General features: G+C 41.4%; 1 protein-coding gene across 4 annotated transcripts in view; it reads right to left on the reverse strand.

The window, feature by feature from the left end:
- The window catches only part of SGCD (sarcoglycan delta), a 317,255-nt gene that overhangs the window by 243,440 nt on the left and 53,313 nt on the right, over positions 1-20,502 (reverse strand). The window contains exon 1 of one of the 4 annotated variants that reach the window (XM_027885574.1): positions 19,160-19,205. The exons of the other annotated variants lie outside the window; for them this stretch is intronic. The gene's annotated coding sequence lies outside the window, so the exon portion shown is untranslated. Of the gene's footprint in view, positions 1-19,159; positions 19,206-20,502 lie in introns of those variants that run through there. 4 annotated transcript variants of the gene reach the window in all.

Consider the following 20,502-nt stretch of genomic DNA (forward strand, 5'->3'; position numbering starts at 1 on the left):
CATTAATTAGCTCTGCATGCTGCCTGCTATGAGAAACATGAAGGAAACTACAAATGAACATGTGCACTGCTTCTGACAAAATGAGACTGACACAACTGGCACCCTTCGACGCTGCAGATGCAAAACACTGAGTAGGACTAAAACTGGGTGTTTTGGGGATGAAAATATGACTTCAAAGAGGTAAGACTTTGGAAGTTCCAACAACACACCTGGCGTTTAAGTAATACCGATAATAAAATGTGCAGGTTGTTACACTGTCAGGGCACAGAAGAGGAGTGTGGTGCTCACCAGGAACTCACAAGGAAATTGGATTCTCTTCTCCATTCTCCTTGAGATGGGGCTTATCATACTCACTTTTACCCACCTACAGGAGAATCACAGAATGCCCTGGGCTGCAAGAGACCTTAAAGATCATCTAGTTCCAAAGCCCTGCTGTGGGTAGGAATACCTTCCACTCAACCAGGTTTCTCAGAGCTCCTGATTATTGAGGCTCCTTCTGGAGCCAGTGAAGAAAGACCACCATGTCTAGCATGCATTTCATTACATCCTAAGACAGAAGATAAAAGGATTTAATTGCATCTGAAGGTTCCTTTATTTTCAACACCTACAGAGGGAATATTAAAAAAAAAAAAAAAGAAAGAAAGAAAAAGACTAGGCAGCTTTTGTTGGCTAAAACTAAGCTATGTTTGGTTCTACCTCAGTGAACCTAAGCTGGCCATGGACATCTCTGCATCTCAAATCCACAGGCAGAAGGCACAGACAACACATCTCCCTTCATGATTCACAATGACCATGGTTACCTTGGAATGAAATACAGAAAAGGGACAGCCTTCAACTGTGTATGGCATAACAAAGATTTAATTTCAAGTAAGGCTTCATATTACTGACAAAATAGCAACAAAAAAAATTTCTATAACTCCTGATTTTGTTTTTAGCAACCAAGCTTCCAATGTAAGAACAGTGATTTAAAGAAAGTCACCAAACAGCTCCATCACTTCTGAGCACTATGACAAAAGCATATCAAAAGGTCAGAATAGGACAAGGCACTACTGATCTTGCTTGAGAAAGAAGAGCAAAGGCACAGCCTCAGCAACTGCTACAGCACTTCACAAAATATAGCATTTACTGAATATTTCACCATTTCAGGACTCTCAATCATCCAGCTGGTTGTGGTGTTAGTTCACTGTCAGGCTGATTAAAAATCCCTATCCCAATCCAATTCCCCTCATCTCACTCCTATGGCATATTTGTCTTTTACAGGGGACCTTGATGTCAGCAGTTAACAGAGTGTATCCCTTCTTCTAGCAGGTGAAGGACCTGACCTGACTGAGATATGAGTTTGGAGTTACCTTCTATTTCCTCAACAGCTTCTTTAGCTGAAAGAGGGTTTGCTGGGAGCAAAAAAAAAATCTCAGGCACTCTAAATTTTGAATGTTTTAAAAGGATCTCTCAGGGTTTTATCTTTCTGTTGTCACATCAGTTCTCTTTGCTCAGAAAAGTTGTGGTTGCCTCATCCCTGGAGATGTTCAAGGTCAGGCTGGATGGAGCTCTGAGCAACCTGGTCGAGTGAAAGATGTCCCTGCCCACGGCAGAGGGGTTGTAACAAGACGATCTTTAAGATCCCTTCCAACCCAAAGCATTCCATGATTCTTTTTAAGGAAAAGTATGAGACAAAACTCCCACCAAAGGCCAGGAAAGCTCTACCAGCAGTGCCAGAAGGAGATGGGCAAAACCCAGCCTCTCTCACAATTCAGTAGAAGCAGAAAGATATTTACAACTGCTGCCTTTGCTGAAGAAATCACAGGCAGAATTTTGCTCTCACTGAAAACACAGAGATGGGTTAGGCTCCTACTAAACAAGCACAGATTTCAAATGATGAGCTTATATAGTTACTTTTTGTTCACTTAAAGCAATCTTATTTTATAAATTACAAAAGAGGTTACTTGTCACACAAGCTCCAATCTTAATGCTACAACTGTCTTGGACTAACATTAAAAAGGAGGAGGGGGGTGTATGTTTTGGACTCGGGGGTCAATTAAAGGTGGAAGGTTGGTAGTATGAAGGCAGAGATTGTTGTAGCATGCACTTCACAGCATCCACCTCAGCTGGCCTTTCTTTATAAAGTCAATCCTTCTCTAGCTATAACACCTAAAACAGACAAAAGGGATTAGGAAAGGTTTAGCACTTGCATTTTACAGGTGGAGAACCAAAGGCCAGGGAAATTAAAACGTGTCAGGGCTCTGCAGTAAGTACATGCTGGAGGTCTGTATAAAGAGCAGCCATCCAGGACCTGAGCAGGATACAGGTCACAGGGGTATCTTTCTTCTTCAAGGTAATTTCTCAATTCTCTTTTCTTACATAAAATGAAAACATATTGAAAATTAACTCTTTGAATTTCCATTCTGAAAGAAATCTCATGCAATGTCTACTCTGACTCTCAGTTCAGGCAGTTTCCTCCCCCCAGTTCTGAGGTTCCTCACACAGAGGACTTTATACCTACTGACTCGATAACTTTTGCAAATGCTTCATTATCATGAACCAACCACGGCCAGAGAAAATGTGCTACGGTTCAGGCAGGGTCTGTGTTACATATTCAAATTCATTAGCTCTATCTGCCTTCTAAACCTCTTATGTTTGATTAAGTCTCATCTCCCAAAAACTGATTAAATCTAGTCAGCCTCTTTAAATTATTATCCCTCATTGGTCCAACGGTGCTAAATGTTTCTAAATGTGACAGTAATCTAGTTTTAAACAAACCAGCTGCAGAGTCTATAAAATCATCTTGAGCAAGCTGGTAATCTCTGTGATGGATTCACCAGCAGCAGCGAGTGCAACGCGAGCCGTGTCCGTGAACCTGCCCCAGCACTGCTGGGCCACGGAAGGCTGGACAAGCCTGGAACTGCTCAGGCTGCCAGTGAGAGCAAATGCACCAGTATTTCAACAAACTTTTGCTCTGTACACACAAAAGCCCAGAAGACAAGGCCTAAAGGCCAAATGTTCAGAGGAAGGCAGCACGCCAGAAATACAGAAATTCGTGCAAAGCTACTGAGCCTGCAAACCAGGGGCTGCTGACCCAAATGCACTGTATGCATGCCTCAGCTTCAGCTGCTCTACTTGTAGATGTATCCCTCTAAAAATCTCTATTTTTCAATTATTAACTTCTTTCTTCAAATGCTACGCAAGATCCGAGCTGCCTTTTTAACACACGCACAAAATATTCCCTCCATAATCACTCACCTGGCAGTGGGAGGAAGCCGACACGCCACTGCCTGCAATGCAGTTTAAGGATAAAAGACCATCAAGTCTGATGTTATCTCAGGACCTTGGACCCCAAATTCATTTTTAGAAATGTGATCATTCTTAGGCAGGTGAGTTTGCATCCACTTGCACTGAGCTGTTAGCATAAATGGAAGAGCCCCTGCCTCTACCTTCCCTACGTGCATGGTCTCTCTTAGAAAAATGTTTTGATCATTTTGGCAAATTAATGAGAACCAGATGGCTTTTTCTCTTTTTCAACCATTGCTCTGTAACTTGTATAGGGCCACTCACACTTCTAAGTAGTTTCATAACAAACATCAGAAATATAGAGAAATATTTCAGTGCTGTGTCAAGCTGGGGTGATAAATGTGAGAGAAATCTCTTGAAAAGGAAATGTCTTCCACTGGTCAAATTAAGAAGGATTTTGCAGCAAAGAAAACTGCTGATATAAAGTGTTCTTTTGCAAATTTAGCCCCAAGCACCACTTTTCTGGTCTGATCTACTGGAACAGATATATAAACACACATATGTGCAAAGACAAGTTTCTTTTCTCTAGGGGTTTGTGTCCCTCAGCAACTGGAGAGTTTTTTTGAGGAAAAAAATTATTAGCAGGTCATGGAAAATTGCTCTGTGTGTTGCTCAGATGAGCTTTCTGTCTTCCAAAGGTAAACAGCCCTTTCAACCCCAGCAGTAACACGATGCAGGCAATCACCAGTCATGTTGAATTGCCATCAAACCACTGACGTTTAGTAAATTAAAGTCCCTATGCCATCAGCTGTGCTCAGGGCCCGTTTCAACCTGAGGATGTTCCATTATAGTTTTTTTCAAAGAACTTCATTTTTTTCAACGTGGGAAACTGCAAGTGATTGCATTCAGCAAGCAAATAATAGAAAACTCATACATGCTGGAGAATAGGAATGAGCAACCTAGAAAGCATCAAGTGAGGACAAGGATCTGGTGATGGTAATAGCAGAGGAAAATATGATACAGACTTATGAGGGCAAACTGCTACACTCAGAACCACTGTACCCAGAACACCAGTGGACTCCCCTTGTGAAAACAGTTTAAATCATCAGCTGTGTGTCTGTACACCAACTGTAGTCTGGGGGATAAAGCAGCAACAAGAACTTTTTTTTTTGCCTTGAAACACAGGTTTCTATTGTAAAAGCCTGACTCAAAGCCACACTCTCCACATCTGCTTACTGGGCAGTTCTCTCTCACACTGGAAATGACTGAAAAAAAGCAAATTTGCTTAAGGAACATCCTAATGAGCATGTTCATAATGTATTTTCTCACGAAACTGAGTCTTCCTCTTCTTGTCCTCTTTGGCACACCCAATAAACATCAACAGAAGCGTCATAAATTCTCAGTGGGTTGGTGGACTCAGAAACCACAGACTTCACTGTGAGGTTATCACTGTGAAGTTACAAGTTTCAGTCAGAACCAAGCACAAGTCAAGTACATCCTCAGCAACATCTCCTGCTGTCACAGCCACTTATGGTGGTGTCTCACAAGGGGTAAAGCCCTAGGCTTGGATTTCTTGTTATAGATGTGCTGCTTTATTATTAGGCTATAATTTGTTTATTCTCCTTTTCTGAACTGAAACTCAAAAGGGACTGTCAAGACAGAAAATCCAATCTAAACAGGCTCCCTAAATACACCCATCCCGGGGCAGGCCCGGTGGTTATTTGAGGATGGCAGCTGGCACCTGTGGCCTTTGGTGCGGCACTTTCGGACAGTGATGGAAGAGGACAGCTGGCTGGGCTGGCACGAGGTGCCACATTTGATTGATCGAGCGATCCAAGTGTCACAGGCTCGTAGCCCGTCGTTAACGCTCTGCGCTTCCTCCGAGCAGGAGGCACACGCCGTGCGGCCAAGCCGGGGCCGCTCCAAGAGCAGGATCTGCCTGTGTGCCACTCTGCTTCCCAAACACACCCAGCTGCGGTAAAGTTATTCTCTATATATATAAATATATTTTTACAGACAAGGGGTATTAGGGGCATTGCAACACACAAGCACCAAAAAGTCATTCCCTTTTTACGTGGAAAAACTCAGCCGTTTTTACGGATAAACGAGTCGTAAAACGTTTCGTTCAGGCTATTTAATTCATCAACTAGCTGGACAGCAAATATGCTAGGATGTTAATTTAACAGAATTATTCCCCTCTCAATAAGGTAAATGTTAGATGAAGATCATTAGGCAGGCTGGCAGCCCTGTCATCTTCCTTCTGCCAGATAAACCCACCAAAGCAAAGTAGCTGCTAAAGAGGTTCTGGCAACGGGAAGGGTTATCATCTTCCCTGAGCAGACCCTCCTGCTGCCACATTCCCTATATTTTTTGAAGCTGGTTTAGGACTGCTCTTTTAGCCCACAGTTTCATTTGTCTTAAAGAATACCAAAGTTATGATTTCCGAAGTCAAACATCCACATGAAAATCCATCAATACATTCATAGGAAAGACAAAGCCTTCTGCCTAAATGCTGTTCTGTGTGTCACATCACAGCCAGGTACCCTGTTCCTGATGTGCTATCAAGTTTATTTGACCATCAAATAAAATAACTTTCACAAATTGGGTTACTGTTTTTCCCCACAGGAAGTGCTATTACTTATAAGTAGATCTTGACCTTAAAAATAAACTCCATCCTACCTTAGTTTAAAAATGGGCCAGAGTTTCTACCAGTTCTGTGATTGAAGGCTGCATTCCCCTTTGGGGGGAAAAAAAAAGTAGTATTTTCACTATTGGTTCAGATCCTTAAACTGAAAAATCTTTATGATAAAAATGTTTAAGTTTTTTTCCACTCTCAGCTCACTGCAATGCCACAAGGCAAACAGAAGCCTAAACAGAGGAGAAAATACTCCAAATTGCAACAAGGGAAATGGAAGGAGGCTCTTGCATGGAGCACTCCAAGAATGATTTGGCCTGCTCCTGGCTGCAGACAAATATTGACACATCTTTAATAAGAAAATTAGCTGAATTTGAGGGTTTTTCACAGAAACTATAAAACTATTCAGAACTGCTAATGAACCTGTGATAACACAAGAGTGCACTATTTTTGCCTGTCCTAGCAACACAAGACGATAGGTGTTGAAAAGCACATGAGGCTTCCAAGTTGGAAACATTGTAATTCAACTGAATTGGATCTCATTTCTTACATCTCAGTCCCTTATTTCCACTTCTCAAAATCTGGTAAGTTCTTGTAGCAGGGATTACAGTTTCCTGGGCATTCGTACAGCACCAACACACACCCAGCCAGTGTGTGAGAAGAGGGTGAAAGGATGAAGGATAAGCTAAATTTACTGCCTTTTCCTAACATTTTTTCATCCAAATCTCTGTAGGTTCTCAAGTCGCTCTCATGGCCGTCAGATTCATTCCTAAACACACATGAAACAATATCACTAACACCTGGGTTCTTATTCATCTTATGTTCTTCCCCAACATTAGGAATTCTTCTATCTAATGTGGCAAAGCTGAAGCCAATATAGCTCCCTTGTGTTTACTTATCTTCATGAGAAAGCTATTGAAGCATCTCAAAAGTCTCACCCCTCTGGGTCCTCAACAGGCTGACACACACCTATCTCGTTTCCATTCCGTTTTTGTTCAATTGGAGCTGCATTACGTGGTTATTGTCTCACTTCTGAGCCCAGGACTGCTCAAAGCCTCCCTCTTCCATGTGGATGGCGCTTTTGCAGAAAAGATAATAAAATTTATTCAGCAGCTCTTAAAAGTCTCCTCACATAGAAAGGCATGTGGGGAAAACAGCCTTTCGAAGCTTTGAAGCTATATACCAAAACATCTGTTCGGGCTTCAAGGAGTTTACAGCCCAGTTCCCAGAGCTCCTATCAGGAGGTTGAAGAATCCTTCAGAGCTCCGGTACAGCTTTTTTCAAACATCTTCCTGCGATCAAACATAGAGGCTTGAGCTTAAATACAAAATGTAATACTTCTTCCCCTCTCCATGTTTTCAGGGCTCTTTATCTAATTTTTCCAGTAGTTTTTCCCATAAAACCTTTTATGACTTCTCAGTAAGAAAGGCTTGGATTTCTTCGTTATCGAAGTTTCCAGTTGAAAAGATGAGGGTCAACTTGCACATTAGACAACACATCACACAGCAGCATTTAAATGGACATATTGATCAACATAATCACCCTTATATTTACTAGTTGTTGTAAAGATGAAACCTTCACAAGACAGACAAGAACATACAATATGTAAAAACCCACCAATTTTGAGAAGCTAGATCTGACAAGCCAAATAAATCGACATAAATCATTGAACTAAAACAACTACTGTTTGACCTGGGACAAAGAGAGCAGGATACTAACACCATACTCTTCCAAAACAATCCCAACTTGTGGCCCAAGGGCTTCCTGAGCCAGCAGAGGTTGTCTCTGCACATGAGAACCACAAAGGCTTTTCCCTGCACCCAGGACTTGAACCCACAGAAACTTCCAGCTATAAGAGTATCCTGCATGGAGACATCTAGAACCAGCTTCTGTGTAGAGAATAACGCCCTTCTCTATGTGTTTAAGTCATTTGAAGTTTCTATATTATGCTTTGTGATTCTTCTACTACAAAGGAAAATAAACAGTATCCCCTATTAGTTTTTTCCATCTTGCGATCAGCAGATCTACACCGTTATCCCCTCACTCTGTCATCTCTTTTCCAACTGCTTTGCCACGTCCTAAATTGTTCACTCATTTCATCATTTTCTTTAAATTTAAAGCTATCATCACCTGCCTGGCAAAGAATGGTTTGAAATTTGACTTCTCATTGACCAGAAGAAATATGCAGCTACAGCATATCTGCAGCACAGCTTCCTTCATTGAAGTCATATATTCTTGAACAGAGGTGATAAAGTGAGAGCACAGATTGTTTTGGATCACACCAACACACTAAAAACCCTTTTCACAAGGAACACGTCTGCCACAAGGACTACAATAACACCACCAGTATTTTCCACAAGTTATTTGTGGTACATGACAAATACTTTCCCAATTCTCACCTCTTTGACTTTTTCCTTAAGGAACCTCTAGGATGAAAAAAAAAAAAAAAAAAAAAAAGCCCATAGCCTTCATATTGCTGAAAGTTATCAGCAGCCACAGCTTCAAGGAAACAAAAAACATTCTTTACAAAGACCATAAAACAGAAGCTTAAAAGATTCTCAGTTTAGCCATCACCTAAAGTTCCCTCTGCCTTTTTCTCTTTAGAGTATTAGCAATCACTGAGAAGAATTTCTCATGTGGGTAATTTGATTTTTATCTCTGGAGTGGGTGGAAAGGACTAAGAGGATGATCGTTGCTGTCCTGCACAAAGAGGGGTTGGGAAGTGTTTAACTTCTGTTTCTGGGTACACCAGATAAGCAAACACTCAGGGGGCAAAAGCCTATTTGCACTGAAGGACAGTGCTGGCATAAAAACAAGGGGTTGCAAACCAGCTGTGAGTAAATACCTGCTGGACATCAGACAATGAGGTTCCATACCAGTCTTCCAGTAGAAGTAGTGGGAGCCAAAAGTGTTTGTACTTCTGAAATGGAGTTTGATCAGATAATGAAAGGGCTCATGTGATATGATTGCTTATGATGGCAGGAAAATGGACCTAATGACCCAGGAGGTCCCTTCCCAGACATATATTCTCCTGGTGAGGGGTCAGCCAGCACAAGGAGTACAAAGAACAGGTAATAGTAGACCCTGTGTAAAATTCTGGTGAATTTTGTGAGTTTTGCCCAGGACTGCAGGAAAGCTGGATTTTCAGTCCAGGTACACAAGTAAGGGTACTACAGTTTCATATAAAACCCTACCAAGATACTCTTTTCTACACCACTTGAAAATTATCAAATCAGCACAGCTGAAAAGCACATCAATACTAAAAAAAAAGGAAAAAAAATTGGATTCTTACTGAAGTAGGAGAGACAGTAGCCTTCAGCATTAATCTTCAATAAATACAATTTTTACCCTTTAAGCTTCTACTAACCCTCCTGGCTCCAGGTGCTCAGCAGCCAATCAGGGCACTTTGTTACTGAGCTACCTGTGAGAAAAATTTAGAGTTCTTCAGAAAAAAAGCCAAGATCAGTCATTCAAAATGGTATCTTCAAGCAAACAGTATGTTGAGTACACACCCAGCAATGCCCCCAGTCTCCTGCACAGGCAGGAGCAGTTGCCATAGGCACTTCTGGCCATCCCAAACAAATATCAGCTACAGGAAAGAACATCAACTCATCAACATCCCCTTTTACAGCCAGGCGATGCTTTGCTTTTGTATTTTCCATACCTCATACATTAAAACCCCTCCATTTAGCTTTAGTGCAAATACAACACCTTTTTTCACAAAACCAAGATTCCTTTAACAGTGTGGAATTACATTTTTTAAAGGGCTGCATAAACCATCCTAGATCCCCTGCTTGTCAAAGGGTTTGGAATATTACACCAGCAGCAGCGTGATATCTTGCACTGGATATCAGAGATTTTTAAGGCCAGAACAAACCATCAAACCATGATTTAATCTGATCAGTCACACCAGCCAGTTTCCCACAGTCCCCCCAGTATTAAGCTCAGACCTTCAGTCCAACCTCAGGTCTCTCAAAGTCATTCTGTCATGATCTGAGAACGTCAACAGCAGTTTAGTCTTCCACTATCCAGCAGAGCCTCTATCTTTCAATTTTAATTTGCCTGGCCTTAATTTGGAGCTGTGGATATTCAGATGCCTTTTTCCACTAAATTAAAGGCCTGTTATCTGTCACAGTGATATGCAGAATGGAGCAAGGCCCAGTTCTGCAATTCAGTCTGACAAAGAGAGATAACTTTTCCTTGTCCAACTGGAGCAGCTTCCAAGGCTCGTGGAAAATCATCATGCTTCTAATTCAGCTACACTGATTTATACCAGTAGGAAATATGACCTCCATAGCCTCAGCAGCAGTTTACAATAAGGTGCTAAGGAAAATGTCATTTCCAAGAATATTTATTAATAAAATGTAAATTATAACGAAGCTGATGTCTAGCACTTATCTCACATTCCTTTTTCTCACCTATCCAGACTACACTCACAGTAATGAAACAAATGCTCGTTCTCCTATTTATACTCTTTGCAAAATTTTTGTGCTTCCCTACACCTCTAGTCAGCTGTGTCTGAATGGTGGCAACAAGATAAAGATAACATGATTATAAAAATAAATCAAAACAGTACAGAAATGTTCCTTTGGGGTTTTTTTTTTAGTCTACAAAATGACAGTCTATTCCCTTTGCTTCATCGCCAGTCATCACAGTTGATAAACTGTGCTCTCTCATAAGCAAAGTGATTTTTCTCAGTAGAGAAAGCAGGCTATTTCTGCTTTAAAGAGAAAACATTTACACAATCCTCATGGCTCCTAGGATTCCTCACATCACAAGTTTCCTATTTAGAAATCTCCTCCCCCTTACACACCCCATCAAGCTGTGTTGGTGGAATGGCTTAAAATACAGATTAGCTCCTTCTCTATACAGTCCTGCCCTACCCCTTGCACTCTTCTAAGAGACAGAAGAAATCAGGATGGTTATTTAAATGACAAAAAACACTCCCTAGATGTTTGTTTTTAACAGGCTTTCCATCAGATGCTGTAAGTACTGGAGAAAAGTTGGGAATTTTAGCCTTAAGAGGTGACAGAGACTTCCCATAGAGGTGTGAGGTTTAATTCTCTGTGGGAGCATCCCATGAGGGAAATGGAAAGCACAGGTAAGTCTTTGTTTCGTCACTTTAGAGAAAATGAGAACAATAAGACAGCTTTGAAATCAAACAGCGGTCTGAGGAAAGCCATTCTTGCCTCAGGACACCAGAAACACCGTGACAGTTCAGCACACAGACTCTGGCCAGCACCTTCTGGACTGTGAGGTCCATTTTCACCGCTGTAAGAACATTTAACCCTCAAGCAGCTGAAGTCGGTATTTGCAACAACAATTAAAATACCATTAATTATGAAGGAACTCCTAATAACTGTGGGCTTTACAGACCATACAGCAGCATCTCAGGTCAATAGCCTGAGCTGCCAGAGCTGAGTGATATTTCTCTCAGTGGCAGTGGAATAAGAACATTAAACGCGGCAGTGCAGCAAACATCAGTGTATTAAAACTGCCCGCTGCAACAGAAATGAACAATTGCAAAGAGCCTTTGTCAAGCCATGTGGAGCACTTTCTAACACTCTTAACTGCGTCAGAGGAGCTGACCTGCTTGCATTCCAGCAGGAGTTTTGAGCTGACTTCAAGTCACACACAGGAGTTAAGAGAATGAAGAACTGCGCTGGAGTTGTTTTACAAAAGCAGCCAACAGCGAGGTCTGCTTTTGTTAATGTAATCATTATATGAAAAAGATGTCAAATGCTAGCTTTTATGCCAGCTGAAACTTCGTCTTGGGAAAAATGCTCTTTGAAAGTTGCAATCACTCTGGCTGTGTTCAAACCAAGCATTTAGATCAGAAGAATCATTATACTTTCTTTTTTTTTTTTTTTCTCCTTCACACAAAGCTCAACCATTTTCTTGCTGTAATACGAGGGTCCAACCTCTCCATTTGCCAGCAGATGTCCACTGTTCTCACCAGACATCCAACCAGTACTTCAACTTCCATACAAACCCATTCTTGAAATACCTTCCCTCTCAGACTCCCAGCAAGAATTTCCTGCCCGATATCCAGTTCCCACCTCAGTCCCCCCTATCTTCTAAAATCCTCTCCCTTTACAGCCTCAATTCCCCCTCCTGCTCCCAGTAAGGTTCCTGCCTCACAAATGACTCTCCTAGACCAATCTCACACAGAAAGCCTTTAAGCCCAAACTCACCTAAAGCATTTTGATAATAGAAAAGCGTCTAGGTGTGGATTATTTTATACCCAAGCGAAATGCACGGGGAGATACGGCCAGACTAGCCCAAGCATAACTTATCTTTCAGCCAGTGTGACAATCAGAAGCAACAGCACAATCAGAATCCCCCGTGGCTCCTCCATTAATGTGACACTTTGCCTACAGTGACTTCAGCAGCCATGGAAAATTGCATTGAGTTTGTATGGTATTTCTCCCGAGCTGTGGGAGCGACACTGAAGGTCAGAGCAAGAGCAAGAGCACTGCATCTGCCGAAAGTTTTACCTGTGGCAGCCGAAGCAGCCAAGAAGTTTGTCCAGGAAAGTTTGAAGAAAGCCGCAAGGGATGGAAGAGATCTCCGGAGGTACTGGAGCAGACTTTAAGCAAGGTGAGGTGTGTATGGCAATAAACCTGCAGCTCAAATATCGCTCACAGGCATAAGCACTCAGCTCCTCTTTCCTCTCCATTAAATCACATTTCCCTCCCACAGATGAGAGCTGTCGGGAGAGCTCTGTGCCAGCCAGAGGAACAGACTGAGATGAGCAGGGAAAGATTAATTGAAAACTGAGAAAGAGGAGGATGCTCAAGATAGCAAAGCAGCAGCTCTGCAGGGCAAACAGGGAAGAGAAACTGTTTTCAAAAAGCAGATTTAGAGAACTGGGTGGCAAATGCTCAGAGTCACTGGGGCTTGGGACTGCAAACAGATTTCCTAATGAAGGAAGCAGTAAGACAACTCATTTTTTACCTATACTATCCTTGCTTCTGGGGTAATTAGTTCCCTCCTCTTGCAGACTCTGGCTTCCTCAACCCTGAAAACTAGGGTTTTCTCTAGGCCTCATTTCTCATCCATAAATTAGTGTAATGATGCCATGTCTAACTCCTGGGGTCTTCATGCGAGCAATACTTTCACCACTGTGACAAACTATGCAAATATCGCTCACGTTAGCCCAGAGAATACCAAGACAGTCACAACAACAGGCAGTTCTAGTTTTGGTATCTTCCAGAAGAAACTAAGGCATTTGATACTGAGAATCAAGCACCTTTTTCTTTTTCTTCCTATTCAGACTAAGATAGTCAAATGACTAAAAATCAGTGCCAACAGAAGAGTTCTTATAGGTTAAGATAAAAAAAAAAAAGGTAAATATTTTTAAATGACCTAATTTTCATCCTAATGGTCAAATATCTTATTTTTCAGTGTAGGTGATGAGACACATCAGCTGTGTCAGGTCATGTACCAGGAGATGGGTGTCAGTGCCAGTCACAGTGAGCCAACCACAGACCTACAGGGACTCCCCTGTGAGGCAGCCAGAAGCTCCCAGGGAGGTTATTGAGTCAGAACCTCCTACACCTCCTGCCACCAGCCCATATTCTGCCTCCTCTCTGTCCCCAAAGGCATTCACTGGTGCCAGCCCAGACAGAACCAGACCTGCTCCTGTTAGCTCTGCCCTGAGAGGTGGGACCTAAGGGAATTGCAAGTCACTGCCACTCCACGCACAGTGACCAGCAGCCTTGTCCCCAGACGAGGGACTGCAGCAGCAGAACCATGGCTTGCACCCGAATTGGTGTTTTCAGTTGCTAACCCCAATCTCACCTGTCGTCCATGAACTTTATGATTTGTTCTCCTCTAGGTTTTGCTGAGCTTGGTTTCACATACTGATAGCTGCTGATAAAATATTATGTTAATATCAATTACTTCGGAGACTTCAGAGGCATGTGAACCCAGAGATTATAAAGAAAAAGGCCTAGAGCAAGTGCCTACTGACTGGAATTGGTTTGGTCAGCAACTGGTATCTTAAGTAGTGATATTCAACTCAAACCAGTCTCAACTCAATTGAGAGGGATGCTCTCTAACATACAAATGACAGTAAAAACCCTACACCAGCAACAGCATTATGAAGTCTCCTGTCCTGCTAAGGTTCTAAAAGAAAAGTGCTCTTGTCCCACACAAATTGTGATTTTGCTATATGGGGGTGCATGTAAAAAAGGAAAGTTGGTGACAGATTGAGAGTACTGGGAATAGAAGTCACCCAGTTTCCTAGTACTTCTGTTACATAGTTTCTTCCTTTAAGAAAAACAAAAACAAACAAAGAAACAAAAACACAGAAAAAGAAGGAGGAAAAAAAAGAAAAATGGGAAAAAAGGAAAAAAAAGAACAAAAAAGAAAAAAAGACTTGTTCATGGATACCATATGTCTAAGAAACATGCAATGCCCATTGCCTCTCTGCTTTAAAACTGTTCATCCAGTTTAACCCAGAAGGGTCCTCACACACCATTTGAAACAACTCATATGAGTCTTCACAGCAGATAATTTTAAAGAGGGAAGTAAATTAAACTCTGAACCCTAATCACGTTATTAGCCCTGCCTGACACCATAAATCACTGATGTAGCATTTTGTTCGTGCCCATAAATTACTGACACCGTGTCCTCCTGCAGAAGATTCCTTCTCCTTAAAAGCATATTAATACATTTGCACCCCCTCTCCTTTTTAAACACACTGGCTCACACTGCCAGCTTTCCTAGTGCTCTAGGCACTGATTTCAGGTTTCATAATCAATTATATCATTTTGCTTCGCAGCAGTAATTTGATTACTGCTTTTGGGTGTGACAGGCATTTGTGACCATTTCTGCCCGTCTTCATCTGAAATTGCTAATCTTCCTTCCTTCCCTCCTCCCTGCAAAACCTGTGCAAAATTGATAAAATAACATCAATAAATCAAGGCACTTGCATTTTCCCTGAAGTGCCTGTATTTCAGATTTCTTCTCTGAAACACAAACAAGGACATAGTTCATCTAGCTCAACAGCATGACCAGAAGCGGTATAAAATGATGATGATGTTTTGTGGCAGTTATTGCCAGTTTTGTTAATATGACTGACTGCTTTTCCTGTGCAAGCTGTCTCTTCTAGATTACCTTATCTTTGAAATAATCACCACTACCACCTAACATTTAGTAATAATTTACTCCACAGCAATTGCTATGACAGAGCCCACATCAGCAGAAACAAAACTGCAACATTCAAGGAAAAAAAAAATAATTCACATTTGTTTCTGTCAAGTTCAGAATCCCTGTTGACCAACCTGTACACTGCGCTCTTGAAATATAGTACCTTTAGAACTGTTTCTATGCAGCATCAAAGGAATGAAGTTCACACAAAAGTTGCCGCTTTCTTCCCACTAATTTCAGAAGTTTTAATGAGAGTGAGAAAAGAAAGAAAGAAATCTGTGTACTAATGGGCTGCAGAACAATGCACACCCATCCCTGAATCTGGCTGATTTCATCAACCACACTGTTTCTTAAGGACACTTAAATCCACTTCCATTTCCACAAACATCTGGAGAGGCTCTAAGTGGAATGTGGCTGATAGCATCTACTGAGCTTTCTTTTTCAGGGCAAGTGGGTTTTTTTCAAGGTTAAGCCACTGATTACTTTCTTCCTCAAGCCCCCATTAATACAAAGCCTTCCAGAGGCAGGCTGGGGATCATACACACATTCTCTTAGCCAGGGTCGAGTAGAACAGATTTTTTATTTTCTCCCTCACCCATAATTTTTGGGGACAATAAAATACTGCATTTGTGATACACATATTTAGCCATGGAAGCCTAGAGTAAGTGGTTTAATTCAAAAGTGGTATTTCCATTAAGTAGACAATTCAATATTTTTTTCTCCTAACTGCTTTTTAAAAGATATTTAAAAGTAACTTGTGATTCCAAATTCCATAAAATATTCTGTTCTTCCTTATACTATCTCAGAGCGATCCAAATTTTTTCTGTTGGAAAACCACACAGACATAAGAAATTTCTTTGAACTTTTATCTGGAAACATGATGCAATGTGCTAATTTACAACTGCACAACAGAAAGTCCATACCTGGGACAAAAGTAAATGGAGAAGAATGAAAGAATTTTCAAGCTTAAGTCAACTGTTCAATTAGGGCAAAAACAATTGTCCAAACAGTCATATTTAATCTGTATGAATTATTTAAAAACATGTCAAGAGCTTGTTCAGTAGAAGGAATCATTACCATGAGAAACTCCCATAAGTCAGATGCATTTTTTTATGCAGAAGAGTTGTAATCTTTTCCAGGAGTTAAAGCCCAAAAGCTCACACAGGCACTTTGAAAAGGGTAAAGCAGCAGAACATAAATGAACAAAAAAATTTCTTTGAAAAGAGCAATTCCTGGAATGAAGAATTCCCTAGTCCATTTTATTAATTCTTTCTCCTTGACATTCATATTTCTGTCATAAAGTATCTGCAATTTTCTTTTCCCACAAAATGAAATCTGTGCTACTAGACAAGCACAGTTTTTATATTCATATTCACTGTGAATTACTGAAACATCCATGTAACTTTTTTTTTCCCCTTGCAGGTTATTTTCACAGAAATTCCTTTTAACCAAGTTAGAAACAAGTTCTTTTATGATGCCACAGCAGCAATTTGTTTTGCTCTTCTAGGTTCCATTTAGTAAGCTAATAAAGACATTCATAATTTAAACACTAAAAGTGATTTTAAATTTAAAATTAGCATTCTGACTTCAAGCTAACATGAAGCTAACATGTTGCTGCTGCTCCCAGATGGATATTCATGGCTGAAAAAAAATAGCAGATCTGACCTATGTCACAAAGCTGCTTTGAGAAAGTTTAGCAGAAGAGTCACTTCACATTTTGCTGCTCTCAAATAACGTCTCCTTGTTCATGGTTCTTTTCACACTGAAAAGATTCTACCATTTGTCTTAAGGTCGTGTAAAGAATTTAAAAAAATAAAAAAAATAACATCTCAAAGAGCGGTTGAATAGATAGACACCATTGTAAAAAATCTATATCCACACATCCCTATTTGCCAGCGTTACAGTTTGTGGAACAGAGAACAATTCAGTATTTCAAAGGAAGCCAATAACCATCACAAGAGCACCCATGGGTGACGTTACTTAATCTGCAGTTTCATCTTCCAGAGGAAAAGGGAAACTACAAGGAAAAACTATTTCCATAAACAAGGGACTTAAAAGGCAAAGAGAAAAAAAACATTTTGGGTAAGTGTGAAAATTCAGGCAGTTCTGTCTTACAACCCTGATCATCCCCTTGCTCCTCTCAAAGCTGAGGAACACTTGAAAAGCAAAGGAAGCTGGAGACTTTGGAAAACGCAGATCTTGGGGAACAGGATATCAAAAGGGGCCAATGCAAAGAAGGAACTTGGTTTCTGCATCAGGCTCCCTGAGGCTCCATCAGAGCAGCAGCAATAACACAATTACATCTTCCAAAGCCTGTGCCCCACAACACACCTGACTTGAGTGACTCCATCGCTGCAAGGAATGTTAGAGCAGTTTGTTACTCCTCATCCTCCTCTTTCATCATTTTAAAGCTTTGAGCAGTAGCAGGCTGCTGAAGAGAGCTACCAACACCACCAGGGAGAGAGGATCTGCTACAGCTGATACACGGCACACCAAGCGTGCAAGGGATTTCCAGGGGAGGGGAAGCAGAAGGAATTGCAGGCACTTCATCCTACAAGGCTCAACAAATCCCACAGACAGAAAATGCAATTACATGAAATTGTTTTGCAAAGGGAAATATGAGAGGAACAGAAGTTGCCTGCAATTTTACAGTTCTCATTGAAATGCGACCTACATTTTCAGGAGACCAAGGAGAAAGGACATTATTTATGTCAATTTGGAGGACAGAGGGAAAGCAAGAAGGGAAGGGAACAGGATTCTCTTCTGCCACTTTCAAGATCAGACAAGTGGCTTAGCTAAATAAAGGTCTTCACAAGTATACAGATAATAATTTAAAACTTTATAAGGAAAATATGCGTTCCACTGGCAAAGCTGCAAAACTTGTCTGGAGATTACACACGATGCTCTAACCACACTGGCTCCTCCAAGCTAACCCATAAAAGCAAGAGCAACGACTGAGAGATGCAATAAAAGTTTCTGACGCGCTTTTTGGGGAACAAGCCACTGATTTGTATTTGGAAGCCATTCCAAACTGTGCATAGAGTCCTGAAGAATAAACAGCCTTTTGCTCAGCTGCCAACATACCAGCCCGAAAGCTCGACGAGGTGACTTCAGACAGAAACAAAAAGCCTCTGTGTTTCTACCTACTACAGCTTGCACTAAATTCCCCTCTTCTGACACAGGGGATCTCAGTGCCAGGCAGCAACAATGAATTCCCAAGGGCAAAGGCTCACATCTGCTGCTCGGCTTTGAAATCCTTCCTCGCTTTTACAAACTTAACTGAAAAGGAAGCCAGAGCCCAGTGCCACATGGAGGACCCCACTGTGGCCACACAGCACAAGCCTGGAGACCTTTATCTCTCAGCAGCTCTAGGTTTTGAAGCATTGTTTGCCTACATGGTTACATGGCTGATTCAAGACCTGAATCTCTCTTCTTGGTGCACAGCTGGTGGGATAAGAAGGTTCAAGGTGCCTCCGAATGTTAATCAGGAAAATAGGAAGATGGGTCCTTCCACAATCCACAGACATAGAATCATATGAACCATACAATGGTTTGGGTTAGCAGGGACCATAAAGATCATCTGGTTACAAATCACCTGCCGTGGGCAGAGACACTTTTCACTAGACCAGGCTGCTCAGGGCTCCATCCACCTTGGCCATGCTGATCTTCTTACTGGAAAGGAGAGTAAAGACAAAACTCCTGTCTGTGTAAGTCTGTCCAGACATTTCTGGCAGAAACGTGTTTCAGCCTTGGTCATTGCTGCACCAAACCAAGCACGAGCCTTTACAGCTGGGAACTCATCCTTCTCCAGAGACCGTTCAGGAGCTCCCTCTGAAATTTAACCATCAATTGTAAAGTCTCCCCTCTGCACCCAGAATTCAGGACCAGAAAAGCTGAGTTAGCCAATAAATCACTATCTGTGAGCAAACACAATAGCCTTTCAGTTGCGACAGAAAACCAGAGACAGGGTAATTCTTGTCTTTATTCACACATCCTAGACTAACTGCAGCGATTTCAAACACTTGCCTGCTTTCCTCTGCAATGCATACCATATCATTACCCCCCCCGAGAGGCCACTTTACACTTTGCTCTCCTGCCTCCTCACTCCTGCTCTCTTGTATAAAGTTATATGGAAAATAATACCTAAGTGGCTCCGCATCCTGCAGGGAAGTTGCTTAAAACATCACTCAGTTTTTCTGAAAATTTTCATGCCACTGCAAACAAACAAACAAAAAAAAAGTCAGTCATTATACCTCAAACTCGACAGGTTTTTTTTCGGCATGAAAACCACAAATTAGGTAAAAAATATTTATTTATTCAAACGCATGGGTTTGCTTTCCACCAAAACACTTCTGACAGTCGCAAAGATGACAGTAACCTGTGATACCTGCTCTGCATCACCCTTGTGGCTGTCTTGTTATTGCAGGAGACCCAAAAGGTACCCTCTGAAAAATCAAATCACTCTGTCCTAATTAGAATCTTCTGAAGGCAAACTTCAATTGGGATGTACATTTCCCACGCATTAAATACTAACTCAGAAAGCAGGAAGCCCTTCTCCCTATGCCCTTCAGATGAGAGGTTGCAGGCTTAAAAACACCAGCTTTAAAACTCCAGCTGAAAACTCTGCTGTTTAATAATGAAACACAGCAGTTGCATTTGAGATGTTAGAGTTCCTCTAGTAATAAATAAAACCCTGACTGCAGCAAGACAGGTTTTGAGAAGCTTGCTCACAGTCACCAAGTTTTACAGAACTGGAATTTGCTCTCTTGATGCAATCGTGGAGGTGATAAACACTTTTTCCTCACCCAGCTGCTATTACAGGAAGGGGGTATAACTGCATTAAAGGCATCACACTCCATTTCCAGGCATGACACTGTCTTCTTGTCTAGTGATCAAACACAGTTTGTGAGCAATCAGGCCAAAATACCTCCAGTACCACACGTCCCGCATGCTCATTTTTGTTGCTACAGGAATATTAACTGAGCTGATTTAGCTTTTCTGCAGCAAACTCTCAGCACTCCAAACCACCTCACAGTCAAGGTCACTCCAAATAATGCAAGTGTCACTGTTGGACAAGCAGAAATGTATGGAGAGGAAATGAGCCCTACAGAGCCTGTTTTTCCTCTCTGATCATCTAATGCTGTGCATAATGTTAATCTAACCATTTTATGGATGTGAAATAGCCTAATGTCCATTCTTCCTGGGCAAGGCAGGGACTACCAGCAGCCAAAACATAAATTTAAGGACTATTAATAACCTCACTTCCAAAGGCAGTTAGTATTTTCATTTGTGGTGAAAATTCAATTGCTTTGTACACTTTTCTGCAAAAACAGAACTTGCCTGCAGTACGCTAGGAATTAGATACGACCCCATTTGAGCTTCTAAATTACTGATGCAAACTTATCAGGGCAGGTATCCAGTGATTCAGTATTAACAATCATCTGACATTATTTTTGCCTGCATGCTCCCAAAAGCCAAAACACACT

This window comes from Empidonax traillii, unplaced genomic scaffold (assembly GCF_003031625.1).
Source record: "Empidonax traillii isolate 1590-97213 ecotype Southwest subspecies unplaced genomic scaffold, ASM303162v1 scaffold168:size1726349, whole genome shotgun sequence".
In the NCBI taxonomy this organism is placed as follows: Eukaryota; Metazoa; Chordata; class Aves; order Passeriformes; family Tyrannidae; genus Empidonax; species Empidonax traillii.